Genomic DNA, 19,781 nt, shown 5'->3' on the forward strand with positions numbered 1-19,781 from the left:
TAGATGGATAGATATCCTGAATTTGTGATGAAACGTCAAATCAAACTGAGTGATATTCAACAAAATAAATGAACGATACTCTTCAAAACAATATCATAAAGACGAAGAAAAGTTAAGGACACATTCCAGAATAGGGTAGAATAAAAGTCATAAAAGCTAAATGAAATGCAAGATCCTAAATTGGATTCTGAACCAGAGACAAAACTACTCTAAATGACATCTTTAGGACCATTGGCAATATTTGAGTAAAGATCTGTAGATTAGATTATAGTACTGTATCAGTGTTTAACTTCCTCTTTTGATTATTGTACCATTGTTGTGTGAATGAATATCCCTGTTCTTAGGAAATACACACTGAACTATTTAGGAATAAAGAGACAATGTGTCTGCAAATTACTCTCAAAAGGTTCAGAAAAATCATATAATCATTATATATATATATGTATGTATTATATGTCATTTTAACCCATATTCATTTTGCAGCAAATATATATATATCTTTATATCTATCTCTATAAAGTTAATATCTATCTATCTGAAGATATAAATAGAGAATATTAAAGTAAATGAGATAAAAACGTTTTATCAGAGAGTAACTCCTGAATCTAGATGAAGGGTATACTTTGTACTATTACTTGTTCTTTGAACTATTATTGCAGCTTTTCAGCATATTTGAAATGATCACACAATATTAAGTTTGTTGTTGTTGTTTTTAAGAGAAGAGCCATAATAGTCTCCTAAGCAATAGTGAATGAAGTATTGTTTGTGATATGGCAAAGCACATAGCTGTAAAGTAAGGTCATTCCCGTAACAAACATCATCAACTATAAGGACACCTAGTGAAAACCACTCTTTTTCATGCATAGACTTGGCTAAATCCTTTTTAGAATTTTTTGAAACCTTTTTAAATTTTTTGAGCTTAGTATTTATACAACAAGCATTCTCAGATGATAGCAGTGTTATACATGCCCTCTTTAAAACATGCTTAGACCTCAAAAGCCCTTCCCCCATCCTCTAAAAACATCAGAACATACCAGGGCTTAGGAGCTACCAGCTGGAGTCATATATCTGTTTTCTCTGACAGGGGTAGTGCCATTAAAATCCAATAGGCCCATGTGAATGTGAGACAAACATTAGCTTCAATTCTTATTGTGGAGCTTGATAGAAAAGAACATTTGTTCCTTTTCATTCCTGAATGTTTTCATGGTGACATTTCTCAATCCATGGGTTTAGGAGTGGCTGTGTGTGTTTACTGCTTTCTTTTCCCTCAAAAAGATCATCCAGTGACCTTGAAATCTGCACTGGCATTTTGCTGGCAGGAAGAGGAACTCTCTCTTCTCGTTTGCAAAATGAATAACAATTTGATCATCCTTAAACTTCTAAAAGGTTAATTATGCTCTCTCCATGAGTACTGAATAAAAACCTGTTTTATCTCTGCCCAAATGAAACCCACAGGGCTCACCCTCCCTCTAACTCTGTCAGGAGACCAAGTCCTTCTGGCTGTCAATTAACCACTATCAACTCCTAGATCTGCGTGAACTGCAGTAGATTTTCTCATCCAAAAACTATGACAGCCCTCATTTGCTAGAGCTGTGCAGTGACTTTAAAAATGTCTCAGCAGGAAAGTGTTATCTGGCTGCAGGCATGATGGAAAGAAAAGAGAAGCAGGAGGAGTGAGCCAGAGAGAAAGAAAGCGAAAGATAAAAAGGTGTTGGATTACTAAAACTTCATTTCACATAAGAACAAAGCAGCAAAATAAAAATGCATGCACAGATAAAAATAACCACCATTAAAATTAAAAGCAAATTTTAAGTGTTTGAGCTCTTTTGCTAGCAGAAGCATTAGATTTTTGCTGATTGGACAATCCTCAAAGAGGATACATGTTCCTGTTCTCAACTATAAAAGCACCTGTGGGGCAGCACTTCTGGGAAGGGTCGTGGACAAACCTTGTACAGAAAAGGTTCAGCCTCTACCCTTCCACCATTTAAAACGTCTCAGCTACTACTGCTTCTTAACCATAAACAGCCTCTTTAGTTACAAGTTAGAAACCATATCTTTAAAAAGAAGTCTAAGAGTTATATTTCATGTTTATAAAATCTCATTTTTCAAAGGATAATAATGGCAGTAAATGTGGGAGAGGGGCAGAAATCCCTACTTTCTGTCTGATACTCATGGCCTCATGGCTCCTTGTTTTAATAACTTAAAGTTTGTAACTGGAATAATTTCATGTAAGGCAACCAAACCTTATTCAGTGGGAAACCAAAAAAAAAAAAAAACCAGAAGAAAAGAGGGAACAAGCAATATACTTTTTTCTAAAGGAAGTTTGTTACAATATACAACAGTTGAGATATTTAACAGTGATGTAATTGTCAAGATGCCATGTAGGGCCTGCTGTTTTAACTGGACTGAAGTGGGTTACTGTATGGGTATAAAAAGGTCTCTATGTAGCTTTACACCCACCTTCAGTATGCGGCAGAGTAAACACTGGTGGGGATGGGGCACCACCTCTCTGATCGCTGTAGCAACTCCTCTGTAAGAAGATCTAATGGAGACTACTGCTTTCCAATGATTTCATGAAAACTGAAATTATTTTCACCAAGAAGCTCCCATGCCAGGTATATAGTGCTTATTGTTCTTCTTCCTGGATTTGTGTGTGTGTATGAATGTGATAAAATACGCATAACACAAATGGACCAGTTTAACCATTTGTACAATCCAGTGGCATTGAGTACATTTATAATGTCATGTTACCTTTACCACCGTCCATCTCCAGCACTACTTCATTACTGTTTAAGGTCTCTCTGTGTGTTCCAGTGGACCCTTTCGTCAAGTTGACTAGAGTACATTTCTGTTCTTGCTGTTTAACAAGCCTGACCGAAAATCTCTTCCATTCCTTTCTCTTCTATATCCACCTCCTTCCAGTGTCTCTTTTTATCCTTCTAAACCCCTTTCCTTCTTGTTTCCTCTTTCCTTCCCCACCGTCTATGCTGTAGACATACTGCTACAACCCATCCCAAAGAAGATCCTAGAGAACTGAAGAGAAATAATACAGGAAGTTGTTTTTTTTAATAGCAGCTTTATGGAGGTGTAATTTACATATCATAAAATTGAACATTTCCAAGTGTAAAATTAACGATTATAAGTATTTTTGCAGAGTTGTAAAATCATCACCACTATCCAATTGTGGAGTATTTTTATAGCCCCCAAAACACCATTAACAGTCCTCTCCCTTTCCCTTCTCCCTCTAGTCCTGAGTCTACCAGTCTACTTTCTGTCTCCATTGATTTGCCTATTCTGGATTTCATGTAAATACATGTTCAAAGTACAACAAATACAATATGTGACTAGCTTTTTTCACTCCCCATAATGTTTTCAAGATCCATGCATATTGTTGTAAATATCATTACTTCATCCCATTTTATCATTAAGTAATATTCCATTGTATGTATATGCCATGTTTGTTTATCCATTCATCAGTTAATGGACATTTGAATTATTTCCAGTTAGGGATAAACACTGTCTACAGGTATTTGTGTAAACATGTTTTCTTGGACGCATCATGTTTTCTTGGACACATCATGTTTTCAGTTCTCTCGGGCACATATGAAGGAGTGGAATTGCTAGATCATATGGTATAATACCCTTGGACTGCAAGGAGATCCAACCTGTCCACTCTAAAGGAGATCAGTCCTGGGATTTCTTTGGAAGGAATGATGCTGAAGCTGAAACTCCAGTACTTTGGCCACCTCATGCGAAGAGTTGACTCATTGGAAAAGACTCTGATGCTGGGAGGGACTGGGGGCAGGAGGAGAAGGGGACGACCGAGGATGAGATGGCTGGATGGCATCACTGACTCGATGGACGTGAGTCTGAGTGCACTCCGGGAGTTGGTGATGGACAGGGAGGCCTGGCGTGCTGCGATTCATGGGGTCGCAAAGAGTCGGACACGACTGAGCAACTGAAGGTATAAAACGGTGCATGTAATTGCTCCCTTCTCCTTCCTGTGATATTTTCAGATGTTCAGGGTTTGCTTCTATCTTTCTCTATTCTTCCTGTTATTTTTGTTACATGTTACTGCTTTCAGTACACCTTTCCATTTTTCTCTTCTCCCTGTTTTTACTTTTACTAATTGAGTTCATTTTTTAAAAGTTATCCTTAAATCCCTTTACTATATTCCTTTTATCATTATTTCCTTCTCTTTCCCTATCAATGATAGTGTTTGAGGAAAACCTGCTTCACCGAGAGGAAAGTGAGGTTCATGTGAAACATAATCTCATGAAGGAGTTCTATACAGTAAGAACTTCAGAAACAGTAACAGAAGGACATATTCAGGAGTGTATGGATATAAGATTATTAAAGCTTGTATTTTAATGACCATTGTGGTCATATTTTTATTCCTGTGTTTGACAAGTCTGACTGAAAAACTTGATGTTGACCTGCAGTCTCTCCCATCCATCCATCCAAACAAACTGCAAATATAATGTGACTCCCAGGTAATTGCTGCAGCCGCTGCTGAAGGGTATGTCACCACCAGCAGCACTAACCCTTTGCCTCGGGCACCATATGGACAGTGACAGGCAAATCACCCTGATGAGATGAAGAGCCGAAAGTGGGTTGAGGAGGCCTTTGACTTGTCCCAGTCACACCACTTCCCGGTAGGACGTGCCTCTGTCTTATTCTCACAGTAAACTCAAGTTTGAAGCTGAGAAGCACCAATTTTTGCTCAGGGAGATGATTCAGTATTCTCCAGGTTTTTGACAGCTGACCAATTAAAAGCCAGATGACACCGTTAACAAGCTCTAAATAAGCCAAGATGTAGAGCAATAGAAGGCACCAAAGCACCTACTATACAGCCATTTACACTGTGAGCTTGAGAGAAATTCAATGATAATGACATTGATGAAGAGGATGCTGATGACCTCAGGGATGCTGGGCAAGATTCAAATCATTAACTGGAAGGCAGCAAATTCTGTTTCCTTTAAACATCAGCAGTGAATCTTCCATTTCCTCCATTTTTTGTCTTCAAAATTCTGAAATGTCTTCTAATTCCAGTTAACAATTTGAATCCTACCTAGCAAAGCGAAAGGATTCATCATTACCTTCACCAGCATAACCATCACACTCACACTAAGCATGGCCATATATTAGATATGACCGGTTTCATGGGTACCTTTATTTTTTTTTATTTTTTATTTTTGACCATGTCACGCATCTTGCAGGATCTTACTTACTAGACCAGGGATCAAACTTGGGGATCTGACAGTGAGAACTCCAAGTCCTAACCACTGAAGTGCCAGAGAATTCCCCACGTTTAACATTAAAAGCACAGTGTCATCAATTTTTAGTCAAACCACAGAGTTTATACCATTACTGAGATGTTGGTTTACAAGCCCATTGCTGAGCCTTTCAGACTGTGAAAGGAGAAGCCACACAAAGTCATATTCCTGAAATTCATTAAGATTACTATTTTGTTGAAGCCTCTGGAAATCTTTCAGGACTGAGAATGACAGAGAAGGACCTGAATCTGAAATTGATTAGCATTGCCCTTTACTTACAGTTCTGACAAATATCCAGGATATGTGCCTGTAGTAGATGTGATCAGTAATGCTTTTTATTTTTACTTTCCTACTCTTTATTAGCCAGTATACCAAGCTCCCTTTCAAACAAAGAGGTGGAAGCAGTAACAATCAGAAATCTTTGCTCTGTGAGCGCATCCTTCTCTGCATGATCAGACTTGAGCATGAGAGGTCTGAAACAAGCACAGGGTTGCTGGACTTTCTGACTGAGTTGTTATAGAAAGTGCACATTCAAAAAGTTTTAGATGCTGTGTTAACAGCATGATGTGAATTGCTACCATACACATCACTGACTGGGACTAAGCCAGTCAACACTAAGACTTGAACTCCCCTCAGGGAAACAGCGGACAGACCAGCGATGGTGGTTAGCAACACACGGAGGCTCAGCAATGACACCTGATGAGACCTATCAGGAATCAGTTTTAGATGTTCTTAGTTTCATTTCTCAAATTTTTTAGCTAGCCCACATAAAAAATTCATAAGAAAAACTTGGGACATTTTGAGGCAATGATGGGAAGTAGCACTATAAGAGACCTTTTATTTTGTTCTTATCAGGGAAGAAATTACAGAAACGAAATCTTCCCTGGTATCAGTGTTAACAGCTAACCATTCTGGTCTCCAGTTCTGATGTACAGGTTTTTCCCCACATCAGGCAATTCTCAGACACCAGCTGGGTATCCTACAATTCAACACAGTTTGGACGCTGTCTGCCTGGAGATACTTAATAGCAGTAGATCCCACAGGTTACGGGCTCAGTCCTAGAAGCCTGCCCTCTTCCCCCCAGTTCAGATGCCAGTCTCAAGTCCAGGTTGTCACCTGTGCTTCTGACCAACTGGTTATAGGTCAGAGATTCTAGCCACACCCTCCTTGGGTTTGATTAATTCTCTAGAGCAGCTCACAGAACTCAAAGAAACACTTTACTTACTAGATTATGAGTTTTATATAAAAAGAGATATAACTCAAAAGGAAGAGACACATAGTGCAGTGTATGAGAAAAAGGTGTGGCATTTTCATCCTCTCTGAGTTAGCCAGCTTCTCCCCGCACATCACCACATGTTCAGCAACGTGGAAGCTCTCTGAATTTTTGGCGGGGAGAGGCTTCATTATATAGATGTGATTGATTAAGCCACTGGCCATTGGTGATTAAAATTAATTTCGAGTCCCTCTCCCCTCCCTGCAGTCCTATGGCTTAGGTGCTTACAGTGGTTTCCCACAAAGGTGCACATTCATGAAAACAGGGAGCTAACTGGGCAAACACTGTGAGGGAAAGCCATAGGGGGAAGCAGAAGGGGCAGCTTTCGGGAGCTCTTGAGACAGAAGAGAGCTCAATGTGCTGAGCGGCTGACAGCAATGTGGCATTAGGATTTGTCTAGAACCACAGATGCCTCCACCTCAGAAAACTGAAGCAAGGAGTTGAACAAAAGAATGAAGACATCATTAGGAAAAGAGTCCCTACTGTGCAAAAAGCCCAGATATACAGAGGAAGGGTAGGCATTCAGAAGCAAGAAATTGACTTTCATTGCTCTGCAAGACACCCAAAGAAACATGTTCTCATGAAGTTTCATGATTATTTTTTACTCTCCATTTTCTTGAGAAGATCAAATGAAAAAACACCTACCTTTACAAAATTCAATGAGAGAAAGTTGTAAGAAGAGAAGTTGTTTTAACATGAATCAGCAAAGTCTGCATCAACACCTTCACAGTTTTTGCTGTTGTTAGGCACTTGTTAAGCTTAAAATGTCATTCTTTGTGACTAAAAAAAAAGACAACAAACAAGAACATGTCACAAATGAATTATAATCCTTTTACTTAACACATTTTTCTCTGGATGCACAGTTTGTTGAACCAGTATTATTCAGAATATCAGTTAAAACAAGAAATCACCAAAAAACTGTACATGTTAATCTCAAATGTTTTAACACTCATTTGCCATTTTTTCCTAATATAAAGCTAAGATCAGGGGTCTGAACATTGGTTTCTTTCTGAAATTTTTCCATAGGAGAAACTTAAACATGTTTATGGAGAAATATGAATGCAGATCACTTCTAGATTCCTCGGCTCAGGATTCCCCCCAACAATGTTCATAGCTGTCTCTTCCATACCTATACATGCATTCTTAGTCGCGTCAGTTGTGTCCGACTCTGCAACCCTATGGACTATATAGCCCACCAGGCTCCTCTTTCCATGGGATTCTCCAGGCAAGAATACTGGAGTGGGTTGCGGGGCCATCCTCCAGGGGCTCTTCCCGACCCAGAGATCCAACCCACATCTCTTGCGTCTCCTGCATCGGCAGGCACATCCTTTACTACTAGTGCCCCCTGTGAGCTTTGTGGTGAGGGGGTGGTAACTCCTGGATACTGATGGACAGGGCTGGCCCCCAGGAGAGCTGTGAGACCTGGCTTGAGTGGCTGCCAGGCACTAGTGGGTAGAGTCATCACCCAACATATTGCGAGGCCAAGCCGAGGTGCAGGGGCACACAGGGTTCTCAGCAAGCCTCACCACCTGGTGCTAACAAGTTAGATGGAGATTTCCAAAATGTTGCCCACCAGTGCTGGTATTAGCAAGGTAGCCTGCAATCACAAAAAATGACTTTCTCCAGTGTCTCGGTGTCCAGGAGTATCCCTGCTAGAGAGGTTTCTGCCTCTCTAGCAGATGTTTCAGTATTAGTAAGTAGATCCCCTTCACCTATGGTCCACACACTTTCAATATGATGTTTTTGTGCTGTTTTTCAGGTCAAATGAGTTTACATATGAGCCCTTTAAGAGTGGGTTTTTGGTTCCCTGTGGTCCTGTAGTTTTCTTGTGTCTGTTTCCCATTGACTTTCAAAGCCAGGTATTGGAGGGACTCATCTCTCTTGTACAAGATCTATGAGTTGGGTTGCCTGATATAGAGTTCAAATCCCTTGCTCCTTAGGGAAATTAGCTATATCTTGGTGGTTGTTCCCAACTGCACACTGCCGTGGCTAGGATGTCATGTTTTCCCTTGATGTGGCCTTATCTCTGATTCTCCTACCCATCTCATTTCTGTCCTTTTACCCTTTGTTGTGGAGACTCTGTTCATCCAGTTTTCAGATCTCTTTCAGAGAGAATGTTCTGTACGTAGCTATAGATTCCCTGTGTCCATGGGAGCGGGCACGTTCAGGATCTTCCTACACCACCGTCTCATCATATGACACCTATTTTAGTAGTTCTTCTTTCCTCAATTGTTTTAGAGACCTGGGTAGAATGATGAAAAAAGAGGATGAACAAAGCTAAACAGTAAGTGACTGTTGTGACCTACTTCTAAGACATCATTAATTTAATACCCAGATTTCTGTAACAATGATGGAAAATGTCATCTGCTGCATTTATACTTTCATAATAGATAAATAATGCAACTTCATTATAAATAATTCCAACAGTACATAAAAGTGTAAGAGAGAAAATAAGAGCACTAAAATCTCCTAACCTGTTGACAACTACCATTACCATTAATTTATATATGATATTCTGCATGTATAATTGATTGTGTCCTGACTCCTTACTCTGTAAATAACTCTATACTCAGATTTTCACCTTTGCAAAGGAATATGATGTATGTAGGTATGCCATCAGCTGCAATCTTTTGATGGTCTTTCAGGGACTCCTTTCCACAAATCCAACTGAAAATAAATACCATGATACAGATACAATGATGTCCTATTACAAACATTCTGGCATTGAGACGTGTGTGTGAAAGTGTTAGTCACTCAGCCGTGTCCGACTCTTTGCAACCCCACGGACTGTAGCCCACCAGGCTCCTCTGTCTGTGGAACCGTCTAGGCAAGAATACTAGAGTGGATAGCCATTCCTTTCTCTTCGATCTTCTCAACCCAGAGATCAAACCCAAGTCTCCTGCATTGCAGGCAGATTCTTGACCATCTGAGCCACCAGGAAAGCCCAGCCTTAAATACTTACCAATTCTATTGAGGGGGTAAAAAGATACTATTTTTTTAGGGCATACAGGTATATACACCAAGAGAAAAAATATGAGAAAGGACAGGACAGGACATTGAGACGTATCCATCGAGATGTACCCTGTCTCATATATTTTCTCTTGGTGCATATACATGTATGTCCTAAACAAATTGGTACTTTTGTACCCCCTCCATAGAATTGATAAGTATTTAAATATATTGAATTTCATTGATTTATTGCAGTGAACTGCACTGAATTGAATTAAAGAGAGCTGTATAGAAATTGTTGAGCAGTTGTTTAAACATGTCTCTACTCTTGTGGCAACATGGCCCCCTCAGTCTCATGGATTTAACAACAAAATACAAAGACTGCCTATCTTTTAAGATAGCAAAATCTCTTAAAGTCCCATTCTACTGAAAAAATGTGCTGTTTTATCAAAAATGTCCAAAAGCAAATAAATTATGCAACCATGACTCTCTCAGTGGTTGAATGAATCAGAGAAAAAGAATTTTTTAAAAGTTGTCTTGATAGGTATACATATTGACTCTCAGAATTATCACTCCTTCAAACCTTAATCTTTTCTTAAAATCCTATTCCTTCTAGAAATAGAATCACTGCTAAAAAGTATTTTAATACCAAAATCTACAGTTCAGTTCAGTTCAGTTCAGTCACTCAGTCGCGTCCGACTCTGCGACCCCATGAATCACAGCACGCCAGGCCTCCCTGTCCATCACCAACTCCCGGAGTTCATTCAGACTCACGTCCATCAAGTCAGTGATGCCATCCAGCCATCTCATCCTCGGTCGTCCCTTTCTCCTCCTGCCCTCAATCCCTCCCAGCATCAGAGTCTTTTCCAATGAGTCAACTCTTCGCATGAGGTGGCCAAAGTACTGGAGTTTCAGCTTCAGCATCATTCCTTCCAAAGAAATCCCAGGGCTGATCTCCTTCAGAATGGACTGGTTGGATCTCCTTGCAGTCCAAGGGACTCTCAAGAGTCTTCTCCAACACCACAGTTCAAAAGCATCAATTCTTCGGCGCTCAGCCTTCTTCACAGTCCAACTCTCACATCCATACATGACCACAGGAAAAACCAAATCTACAGTTAGAAATCAGGAAATGTAGAATTAAACAGTCCAATTGTTTAGCCTATTATGACTTCTCATTGATGGACCACTGTGAATCGCTGGCTAAGGAAGTACTCTAGAATTCTGGCTCTTGGAGAAAGAACAAAGAGGATGTCACCACTCCTTCTGAAATAAGAGGGTCACCTATGCCTAATAATTGCTACTAATAATCCCTAAGGTATATTCTTTCTCCAGCTAGGAGATATTACAAATTTTTTACTACTTTTTAATGGCTTGGCTTTTTTTTTTCCCCTCCTCTAGTTAAAAGTCAGAGCTCTTTAGAACATGTCATGATCGAGCTACTGGAATCGAGCTACTCCCACAAAGAAGTCTATACTTGAAGAGCATCCTAATAATCTTCAGAAATAAGCAGGCATCCAATGTGACAGGGGATGAAGATGTGTATTCTATCTGAAAAGCAATTCCACTAAATGGAATGGGGCCTGGGGGGAAAAAAAAAAAAGATAAATTAGAGCTCTTTGATCTACAGAATCAAGATAAACAAAGGCAGTGGAGAAAACTTAAATCCCTATTGCTCGTAACTGGCCACCATCTGGCTTTCATAAATCCCTTGAAAGTGGAGAAAGCATTTCAGGTGCTAAATGGGACAAGGGTTACAGCCCATATGTTGAAATCAGTGCATTTACAAATAGCCATACCATTAGTTTCAATTATTTGCAATGGTGGCAACAATAGCTATCGCTTCCCAGTAATCATTCTCCTATTATTTAGTAACAAAATCCTGACTTTATCTGAGTGCCTTTATAAACACAGATAGAGGACTGTTTTTCAGCCACCCTGTCAGTTAGATGTGACCATGTAATGAAGTTCTGGCCAGTGATACAAAATCAAAATCTTATGTAATATTTACAGAAAGTTTACTTCAAGGCAGGGACTGAGCCTCTTTTTTTTTTTTTTTTTGGTCTTTCCTTGTCCTGCTATACAGAATATAAAAATAAAAACCCTCGTAAAGAAATGGACCAGAAAACTAGAAGGAACTATGCCAGTCCTTGACTCACTACTTCCAGATTTACTTTACTTAAAAGAGAATTAAACTTTTGTATTGTTTAAGCCACTGCTGTTTGAGGCCTCACTATTGTTTATTGCTAAAACTAATCCCAGCTAATACAGATTGGAAATATATACAGATTTATAGAATGCCCAAATGTGCTGGCAATGTAGAAGGACTCGTCAAGGTTGTTTACACAGGCTAATGGAAATAACTTCAACCCAACTGCCCTCATAAGCAAAAGGGTAAGCGGGTGCCAGTGGACATGGGGTGCCATTCCCAAAGGCCAGGAAGAGTCATTCAGTTCCCACCCCATCACTGGGCTGAACACAGCCTCATGAAGCTTCTCAATTCAGCAAAGATTCAGACCCATACTGCCAACTTTTAAACAGTATATAAGCTGAGAAAGATATTAAATGAAGGCTCTATAGCTGTTTTTCTCAACTTTTAAATTTGATACCACTTCTGGTAAAAATAAAACGTCCAGGCCCTCACTCTTGAGGTAATGATACATCCCTAAAGGGTTATTACCACCACCACCCCCACCGTCTCACACACACACACACACACACACACACACTCATGCACGCACGCACGCACGCACGCACGCACACACACACACACACCATGCCTATGGAGAATAACTAGAACAGAGCTCCCATCGGCTGCCTAGGTGCTGCCAAAGGTACTCACTGTGGGGAGGGAGGGTTGTTCTATGTGTATAAAACAGTTCTCAACATTTTTTTTTTCCTTCTTTAAGAAATAGAATGGATGATATTCACAGTGTGAAAACACCCACGGGCATGCCTATAGTGAAAAGAAATTCCCAGCTTGCTCATTGTAACTCCATCATTTTCTGTCCCACTCAAGAAAGTATATACGAATTGGGATAAGAATTATATTATTACAAACCATATAATAATGTGACAACTTTGAATTCCTTTAATATAAAAAGATACTAAGTCATATCAAGTTTTCATAAATAGCTAGTCTCAGTTAAAGATTATTTGTAACAACTCTCATGAAAACAGCTTCAACGTGCTATGGCACCTCCAAGAAAGTCACTCGTTTATAAAACTCATGCTGTAATTGTGCTGAAGACTCTAGACACTCCTCAGTGATTTCTAAGCTGGTAAGAGGCTTCCAATATGGAAAACCATTCACCAGGTAAATAGCTGAGCAAGCTTCCCATGCAAATGAGTTCTGAATAAAAATCTCTTTAATGGTAATAATGAGGATGCTGATCAGAGCCAATTATTTGAAGCTTCATAATTTGTATATTAACTAAACATCCTCATAATTAAGCAAGTTAGCCTAAGGAAATACCATTCACTAAAGGCTCTAGTGTATTTTGTTTTTGAATTTTCTGTTCTCAAATATTCCCATGAATAGGAAGTAAGCTTGTCTGTAAGTAACAGGAAGCTGAAAGGAGAGACCTTAAACAAATTGGCAGCGTGATTATCATTACTGTCATTATTTTAATATAACCGGAAGTCTGGGAGTAAGCAGTCCTGAGCTGATATTGTGGTCCCAGTCAGCTAATAGGGATCCAGGGTCTTTTCTGTTTCTATTCAGCACATCCTCAGGGGGAGCCCTCAAAGTGTGCAAAGATGGCTACTCCACCCCAACTTCATACCCCATTTCCAATAAGAATGGGAAGGCCCAGGGCAGCCACCAGCTGAGTTAAGTTCATTTCTAGAGTGTCTGCCTAGAAGCTCTACCCAGCAACTCCCACTTACATACTGGTGGCCCAAACCATCACATGGCCACCTCTAACTACAAAGTGGGGTTGGATGGAAAGTAGAGTGATGGTGAGAAGGGTGTGAATAAAGTCTGATGAGAACATTTTTCAACAGGACAATTTCCCCCCAAACAAACTCAGGGTTCTATTAGGAAGGAAGGTGAGGAAATTGAACTTCATTAAGTAACCAGCATGGTAACCAGCATTGCCAGTCACCATGAAGTGTTCAGAAAAGTAAAGGAGGATTGTAACTGAAGAACCCCAAAAGCCTCTTTTAAAGAAAAACATGTCTGAGTGTATCTATAGAAGCCATCAAAATCATACACAGAGCACAACCCGCAACATTGGGATACAGACTTACCTTTCTTTGGAACCAGAGCAAAGAGTTGGAATCTATGCCTGTCTGGAAATACCCACACACCCGGAGCAGATGACCCTGTAGAAGTCCAGCTGTCTTTAGCAACATAACAAATGTGAGGATATTGTGTTTCTTTTAGTAAAAGGTGAGGGAAGGCTGAAATGTAACTCTTACTAATTGAACTTTTCTTTGTTTTTCATTTTCTCTTAAAGCATCCTTTTTGTTTTTATTTAGACATCTGTTTTCTCCTTTGTATGATTAAAAAAATTCTGAAAAGGCGCCATAATCATTTTTTGAAAATATTTTTTCCTAACCTTCTGTGTTCTGATCCGTTTGCCCTTCTTTGCAAGTCAAACAGTGAAGGTTTCCATTTGTCAGTAGCGGAAACTGGCTTGACATCTGACAGTCAGTCTCAGTCCTTTCCGGTCTAAATGTCAGTAACAACTGGAACAATTCTGGAATTAGCACTTTGCTGTCAGTTTTGTTTACTGATGTTTGAAGCACCTCCTCTTCTGAAGATATGATATACTGACTCTGCAGAGCTGACAAAAATAAAACGTTGGTTTTATGCCAAATTCACCTTCAGATATGTTATAAGTATAGATCTAAGCATCTGAAGAAAGAATAATAGAGCTTAACCTCATATTAGAAAATTGTGAAAAGCTGAATTTAAAAGTTCACTTAAGAAGACATTTTTTAAAATTATGATTAATCATCAGAAAATCTCCATTCCAGGCAAAATACTGAAATGAACAATAGAAATACTTGATCTTCATGTAATATGTCCCCAACCAAAATAAAAATGACAATTAGCTAATATTCACAGTGACCCTTGAAATAAGCTTAAGCAAAGTGTTGGGTAAAAGACCCGGACACCAAAAGAGGCCCTAACAGGCTTTTTAATGGTGAAGCGCTCCCGGGCGCGGTTCCCAGACTCCAACAGGGCAGGTCGAGGAAGTGTTGGGGTGGTTTTTATACGTTTGTTGCGAGGGATGGTCAGGCTAGATGGACGGGGGTTCGGATAGGTCGCCAGGCTGAGGACTCGTGGGCTGACAGGTCCTTCTACGTGGCTGGGGTGGGGCGGCTTTAGCTGGTGAAGTGTGCTGTCATTGGTCCCCGGGATCTGGGAGGCTCCTTCCCTTAGGGACTTACCCCGCTGGCGGGAGGGAGAGGACGGGCGGCCCATCATGGCCCCCCGGGGTCCGGCCTTACACAAAGATTACATCATTTTTACAGTAAATGGACAAAATAGTTGAACATGTTCACTAAAACTTACATTTGTGATCCTTTGTGGTAGGAACATGAATCATCTCTTCTTAGTCTGTGGATCCCCTGTGATATTTTGCCACATTAAAGCAACACACAAAGTGTATTATTTTATTACCATGAGGGCATAGATGTAAGAAGTCTCCACCTTTCTTGTTAGAATTTCTTAACTGCTGATGTGCCAGTGGAAAAACTCAGGATAAACTATGTTATTCCTTGAATCTTTGTTCAACAGTATGTTTACCATCTTTGTTCACAATGTACACAAACACAAAATATAAGCACCAACTCTGTCCTCATATTCTGAAACCTCTGTGCTCTCTGTTCACTGAAACAAATGCTCTCCAAATCTTCCCCCCCTTAATTAAATAGATTTAATATATCTACAATGTACATGCTGAAGTGGGTCAAGAACATATTCATTGTTTATTTATAGGTCAGTTTGCTATGCTTAAAGCATTATTTTCATGAAAATATGACGTTGAAAAGCATACAAAGCATAATTTTTAGGAGACTGAAACAGTGGCACAATCATAAGAGCCTTGTCAGTGTTTTCACATAGATCACAGATAACCACTTTTCCCCATGCAATTTGGGTTTTTTCAATTAATTATTTTTCATTGTGATGAAGTACACTTAACATAAAATTTATCATCTTAACCATTTTTAAGGGCTTCACTAGTAGCTCAGTTGGTAAAGAATCTGCCTGCAATGCCGGAGACCCAGGTTCAATCCCTGGGTCAGGAAGATCCCTTAGAAAAGGAAATGGCAACCCACTCCAGCATTCTTGCCTGGAGAATTCCATGGACAGAGGAGCCTGGTGGGCTATAGTGCATGGGATTGCAAAGAGCCGGACATGACTGTGTAAATAACATTCACTTTTTTCAACCATTTTTAAGTATACAGTTCAGTAGTATTAATTATATCCACATTATTTACAGCTACCACCATGATGGTGGCTCAGACAATAAAAAATCTGCCCACAATTCAGGAGACCCAGGTTTGATCCCCATGTCGGGAAGATCCCCTGGAGAAGGAAATGGCTACCCACTCCATATTCTTGCCTGGAGAAGTCCATGGACAGAGGAGCCTAGTGAGCTACAGATCATGGGGTCACAAAGAGTGGCATAATACTGAGGGGGGGGGGGGGCGGGAATCACCATCATGCATCTTCAGTACTTTTTCATCTCTTCCAACTGAAACTTTAGACCCATTTAACATTCCTTTCTCCCGTGCAGAACCTGCAAAACACACCATTCTATTAATATTTTCTGTCTCTATGACTTTGACTCCTCTAGTTCAGTTCAGTTCAGTAGCTCAGTTGTGTCTGACTTTTTGCAGCCCCATGGACTACAGCATGCTAGGCTTCCCTGTCCACCAGCTCCTGGAGATTGATCAAACTCATGTCCATCGAGTCAATGATGCCATCCAGCCATCTCATCCTGTCATCCTCTTCTCCTGCCTTTAATCTTTCCCAGCATCAGGGTCTTTTCCAATGAGTCAATTCTTCCCATCAGAAAAAAAAAAAAAAATTCTTCCCATCAGGTGGGGAAAGTATCAGAGCTTCAGCTTCAGCATCAGTCCTTCCAATAAATATTCAGGACTGATTTCCTTTAGGATTGACTGGTTTGATCTCCATCTTCTCCAACACCATAGTTCAAAAACATTTATTCTTCAGCACTCAGCTTTCTTTATATTCCAACTCTCAAATCCATACATGACTACTGGAAAAAGTATAGCTTTGACTAAGTGAACCTTTGTAGGCAATGTAATCTCTGCTATTTAATATGCTGTCTAGGTTTGTCACAGCTCTTGACTCCTTCCAATCCCAAAGAAAGGCAATGCCAAAGAATGCTCAAACTACCACACAATTGCACTCATCTCACATGCTAGTAAAGTAATGCTCAAAATTCTCCAAGCCAGGCTTCAGCAATAAGTGAACCGTGAACTTCCAGAGGTTCCAGCTGGTTTTCGAAAAGGCAGAGGAACCAGAGATCTAATTGCCAACATCCGCTGGATCATCGAAAAAGCAAGAGTTCCAGAAAAACATCTATTTTTTCTTTATTGACTATGTCAAAGCCTTTGACTCTGTGGATCACAATAAACTGTGGAAAATTCTTCAAGAGATGGGAATACTAGACCACCTGACCTGCCTCTTGAGAAACCTGTATGCAGGTCAGGAAGCGACAGTTAGAACTGGATATAGAACAACAGACTGGTTCCAAAGAGGAAACGGAGTGCATCAAGGCTGTATATTGTCACCCTACTTATTTGACTTGTATGCAGAGTACATCATGAGAAACGCTGGGCTGAAGGAAGCACAAGCTGAAATCAAGATTGCTGGGAGAAATATCAATAGCCTCAGATATGCAGATGACACCACCCTTATGGCTGAAAGTGAAGAAGAACTAAAGAGCTTCTTGATGAAAGTGAAAGGGGGGAGTGAAAAAGTTGACTTAAAGCTGAACATTCAGAAAACGAAGATCATGGCATCTGGTCCCATCACTTCATGGGAAATAGATGGGGAAACAGTGGAAACAGTGGCTGACTTTATTTTGGGGTCTCCAATATCACTGTAGATGGTGATTGTAGCCATGAAATTAAAAGACGCTTACTCCTTGGAAGGAAAGTTATGACCAACCTAGACAGCATATTCAAAAGCAGAGACATTACTTTGCCAACAAAGGTCCATCTAGTCAAGGCTATGGTTTTTCCAGTGGTCATGTATGGATGTGAGAGTTGGACTATAAAGAAAGCTGAGCACAGAAGAATTGATGCTTTTGAACTGTGGTGTTGGAGAAGACTCTTGAGAGTCCCTTGGACTGCAAGGAGATCCAACCAGTCCATCCTAAAGGAGATCAGTCCTGGGTATTCATTGGAAGGACTGATGTTGAAATTGAAACTCTAATACTTCGGCCACCTGATGCAAAGAGCTGACTCATTGGAAAGACCCTGATGCTGGGAAAGATTGAGAGTGGAAGGAGAAGGGGATGACAGAGGATGAGATGGTTGGTTGGATGACGTCACCAACTTGATGGACATGGGTTTGGGTGGACTCCGGGAGTTGTTGATGGACAGGGAGACCTGGCATGCTGTGGTTCATGGGGTTGCAAAGAGTTGGACACGACTGGGCGACTGAACTGAACTGAACTGAGGGAACTCATATAATTAGAATCATACAGTGTGTGTCTTTTTGTGAATAGCTATTTCATTTAACACACATCCTCAAATTTCATCCATGTTATAGCAGGCATTAGGATTTCCTTCCTTTTTAAGGCTGAATAATATTCCATTTTCCATATATACTACATTTTTTATCTATTATTTGTCTCTGAACATTTGGGCTGTTTCCAACTTTGGTTATTGTGAGTAATGCTGATGTGAATATGGGCATACAAATCTTTGATTTTGATTCTTTTGTTTCCCATGCATTTTTAAATAGGAAAGGTGAGTATTGGTAGTTATTTCATATGTAGAAGAAAAACACTTCATAGATATTCACAAAAATAATTCAGTCTCGTGGATAGTAAAGTAAGGGTAAATGATAGTGGGAAGAATAGACTCATCTCAGTGAGCAGACTCATCCCAGTGAGGAGACTCATCCCAGCTTCATGAGTAAATTACCTTATGAGAGATATTTGAGCTATAGTTTTCTTATCCGTAACCTCTAATTATGTGACTGTCTCCATTTCCATCCTATAATTCCTTGGTTTAATGGCTCTAATCAACTCAAGACTTCTCACCAAAACTTATGTGACAGTGCATGACACTCCAGGGCCTGATCCAAAGTTCAAGGGATTTGTTGTTTTCTAAGTTTTCTTTTTAAGCTCTGAGATTTGTTTTCTCACTTGAAAGGAAGGGAAAACAAGATATTCATATGAAAGGCAACTGGCATTTTCCAGAAGTAGTAGTTAATAGAAAAATAGAGTGTTCCAGGGCATAATCCTTGTGGGTTATATTCTTTTTGAAAAGAAAAATGTCTTCACTTGTAATATCACTGCAAGTGTTGTGAAAATTTGCAGAGTATCATAGTGTTATTTTTCAAAATTGTCCACTGATGAGCTCTTCTTAAAACACAGTTTAGCTAAAAGAATCTCAATGAATCTGTTATCCAAGTGAAGGTTTTTCCAATTACAGTTTACTCAAACAGAGTTGTGTGCATATGTGCCAGGGTGAATGTTTTCCTCTATATTGTGCAGTGAACATCTTCAACTCTTTCCCCCATTTGATTCATGGCTAAGAGTCAAATTACCAGTTTGGATGACTCCTTGGTTCAAATAAGCTACATAATTGCAAACTTTCCACTTCATTTTCTGTTGAATAAACACAGAGCTTGTGTTAAGGCTGTGGTTTTGCAATCTGACCAAGCCCACTCTCCCGTCCTGGCACAGAGGCCACTGACCCCCTGCCTCCGGGGCCTGGCAGAGCATCAGGGCTGATAGAAGAGGCTGGCGGTGGTAAAACAGATTCAGGCAACTGCTCTTCTCAGGCTTGCAAGATGCAGCAAATTGCTGGGCTGTTCGCCTTTCCAATCTGTGATTGGTTAGCACCCTGATGGGAAGCATGTAGGAGGCATCTGATTGGAACAGAAAGTTAACCTTTATGCTGTGTACTTTATTTCTGATTTATAGGTATAATTCTGCCTCTTGCTCCTCTTTCATTCCTGTGAAATTCAAGCATACAGACAGCTTGCCTCCCTGCCTAGCCTTTGAGCCACTGCCTAGTGATGTCTTTGGGTGCCTCAGTTTCTCCATCTATAAAATGGGTGTTAT

Source organism: Budorcas taxicolor, chromosome 7 (genome assembly GCF_023091745.1).
Source record: "Budorcas taxicolor isolate Tak-1 chromosome 7, Takin1.1, whole genome shotgun sequence".
In the NCBI taxonomy this organism is placed as follows: Eukaryota; Metazoa; Chordata; class Mammalia; order Artiodactyla; family Bovidae; genus Budorcas; species Budorcas taxicolor.